The sequence below is a fragment of the Megascapheus bottae genome, chromosome 8, assembly GCF_031878675.1.
Source record: "Megascapheus bottae isolate mThoBot1 chromosome 8, mThoBot2.hap1, whole genome shotgun sequence".
NCBI classification, from domain to species: Eukaryota; Metazoa; Chordata; class Mammalia; order Rodentia; family Geomyidae; genus Megascapheus; species Megascapheus bottae.
The window spans coordinates 34,926,022-34,929,454 of NC_143516.1; the positions used below are offsets into that span (position 1 = coordinate 34,926,022).

At 35.3% G+C, this 3,433-nt stretch overlaps 1 pseudogene; it reads left to right on the forward strand.

Annotated features, from left to right (window-relative positions):
• The first annotated feature begins 1,096 nt into the window (after positions 1 to 1,096).
• LOC150059777 (U1 spliceosomal RNA) lies at positions 1,097 to 1,247 on the forward strand (annotated as a pseudogene).
• The last annotated feature ends 2,186 nt before the right edge of the window (positions 1,248 to 3,433 follow it).

Below are 3,433 nucleotides of genomic sequence, written 5' to 3' on the forward strand. Positions count from 1 at the left end.
GGCTTAGAGAGAAAAAGGATGCATTTTTATCCTTATATGCTAGATTTAGCTTATAAACTTGTAAGTAATACACTGTGTGAGATGCAAGTGCATTCAAATATATTAATGGAAATGTGGTAGAATCCAAATAATATAATTTTTCAGAAAGTCAAAATCACAGTTTAGTAAAATAAACACGAGAAAGTAGGTATCAAAAAAGGGGAGTGATGTCAAGCGGAAAGTGGAAAAATGAAGAGATAAAGAGGAATGAATGCAGTCAAGAATCCAATATATTTCCTACAGATTTAAGAAGAGTAAAGGAAGGGTGGTTTGGAAGGGTGAGAATGTTGAAGAGATGTCATTAATCAACATCGGTTGTATTCACAGACAGCTTAGTTTATGGCAACTCCTTTGTACAATGACTTAAAGATAACAAATATAAATATTTGAGAATCTTGAAATGAACCACTGAAAAAGAAATTAAAAAAAAATCCTGTGTTTACTCAGTTAGTCTCTCTTCTTAGCTGTATCCACTCTTTCCCATTTTCCATGGTAGTAAATTTTTAGCTTCAAAGACTTATCTAAGTGGTGGGTAGTGGAAAGGCAAAAAAAGTAGAGAGAAAAGAAAAGTTATGTGATATTCCAATGCATAATTAGTTCTCTGTACAGTAATCACAATTTTCCAATCCTGTTTATCAACCAGAAGCTGATAAAGAAAGAAAAGCAAGGCCAGACATGGTAAGAATAGTGAACAGAAATGTTTGTTGGTCTTTGAGGACTCAGAAAGTATGGAACTCGACAGCATTTAAGTTCATTTTCTATGTACTTCTATTTGGAAACTGAACCTGGAATTTCTATAAGATCCATTGCCTGCTCTAGGGTGACATATAGATAGAGAGAATCAAGCTCTGAGTTCTCTTCTAGAAATCCCCAGCTGTGACTCTTCTTTATAGTTTACGGCATCTGATCCACAGCCAAAAACAAAGCCAGGCAGTGGAGGTATAGTTCTCCTTTATTCCTTCTTACAAACAGAAGTATTTCAGAGATTTCATTCTTTATCTATATGACTAAAATTCCAAACAGTGATGAAATTTAACTTTAAAAGTTGCTTGACTCTATACTCACCTGGCAGAGAAGGTGATTTTCCCAGGGCAAGGGAGAACCATGTCCATTGTTCTCTGGATGGGTTGACCTCTGTGATTTGCTGAAATGTGGGAAACTCGACTGTATAATTTGTGGTTGTAGGAGACTGTGTTCATGTTCTCCCCTGAAAAAAAATGCACTTGTCTGTTATTTTTTGATTTTGCATGTGATTGTTAATACAGAAAGAGTTGTCCTTATGAGTACCATACCATTTCACAATGTGGTCCACTTCTGGAGAAACAGAGCATCTGGAAATGATCTGTAAACATGAACATGCTGGAAATTTTCATCTCCACCCACCCCAAACAGGTGTACATTCCATGGAGAGAGATGATGTGTGTGTTTGAGACAGCACATCTAGAGATGAAACTCTGCACTAAATTTGATTTTGCTTTGCTTTATAGTCTCATCAGATAGAGAACTGCCATTCTCATCATACTAAAATAAATCATGGATTTACTATTTTGTTTGTTGCTGTGACTGGTTAATTAAATCACAATGTGGTTATGTTTATTAAGTTACAAATTATACCTTTTGGGGAAGAACAAGTCCTGAAGTGGAACATGTTTACTTGCTGGTTTCCCTGTCATCTGCCTTAAGGGGAGATATAATTAAATGTAACAAAGCAAAAAGGCAAGTCAATGTGAGGAGAAAACATTACTAGGAAATTTCTTCCAGCTGAACAAAGCTGTAACATTCTAAAAGCAGACAAATTACTGCAGTCTAAAAGCAAACATGAATCTAAAACCAGAGTTAAAGCTAGAAAATTTCACTTTAAACCTCTCTTACTAGACTTTCAAAATTGCTTAAAACATAATATAAACCTGAGACAATTATCATAGTCTTCCTAATCTGACTTTCTCTCCTACCACCAACCTAAAATGCTCCCAGATTTCATGCATGAACCTGGATCAATGGAGTATCTGATTACCCTTAGAATCCTAAGGATTGGAAATATGCAATAGTCTAGATTTCTGCTATTATGCCAACCATTATCCATGCAGTACATATCAATGTGAATGTTTCAATTATATAATTAGTATGTAGTCAAAATCAAAGGGAAGAATGAGTTCTGTCCCTTTCTACCTATGTCCCCAGTACATAATAACCATAGCTAACTAGTGACCATTTTACTGTGCAGAAAAGACATCAAACTTCTCTATCATCAGACTGTTCTACTGAATATCACTGTTTGTGCTTCACAATAGATTGAAGTTTCATTTTCTGGTCATACAGGAAAAGCTAACAAATATAATTTTATTTTGGTGATAGAAACGTCCTATCATTGTAATGTTTCAGTAAAAAGGTAGACAGACTATCAAAAACTTGAGCTATGAGTATGGCAAAAAAGAGTGCCTCTGCAGTTTCAACTTGTTTTTTTTTTAACACATATTAAAATGTTTTCTTTAAAACATTTCCTCTCTTAATTGAGTACAAGTAACTCGAAACTGTAATCTTAGTAGTCCAAGAGTTGGAAAATCACAATTCAAAACTAGTCCTGGGAAGAAAAATCCTTGAAACCCTACCTCTAATAAATCAGAAAAGTGCTGGAATGGAGGCATGCTTCAAGTGGTAAAGCACCATGTTTTGAGCAAAGAAAGTCAAATGAGAGCATAAGGCCCGATTTCAAGCCCTAGTTTAAAAAAAATGCATAGTCCCCTTTTGCCTGGCTGCACAAGACTGAAACTTTAATCTTTAGTCAATTTGCTGAAGTAAGGTAAGAAAATCTTACCCTGCTTCTACGGACATGTCAACCCATGCCAATTAATAATTTAGCCCAAGCACAATTATCTGCTATGAAGGAAGTCTAAAATTGCACACTTCATCATGATAACCAAAAGTTACATATGTTCACTTAAATAATCACATGTGACCTTTGACTATCATGTCAATCACAGTTATCAGTAAGTTGGATTTGACTTAGTCAAAAGGGATACTATCCTAAAAGGGCCTGGCAAGTGAGTGTTAAGATTCAATTAAGGAAGATCTAAGCCTGAGACAGTTTTATCACACCTGCCATATATGTTACATATATATGTACTATATGTATATAATGTATATATATAATTATCTTCCATGTTATGGAAAATGCCATGTGTCAAAAAATAGCAGATGATCTCTACTTGCTGTGAATAGTATCTAGCAAGCAGCCAATACAAAAATAAAACCTACTGGGTGCTGGTGGCTCATGCCTGTAATCTTGGTTACTCAGGACGCTGAGATTTGATTATCAAGGTTCAAAGCCAGCCCGAGAAGAAAAGTCTGTGAGATTCCTATCACCAAGTAACCACCAGAAAACTGGATTTGTCAT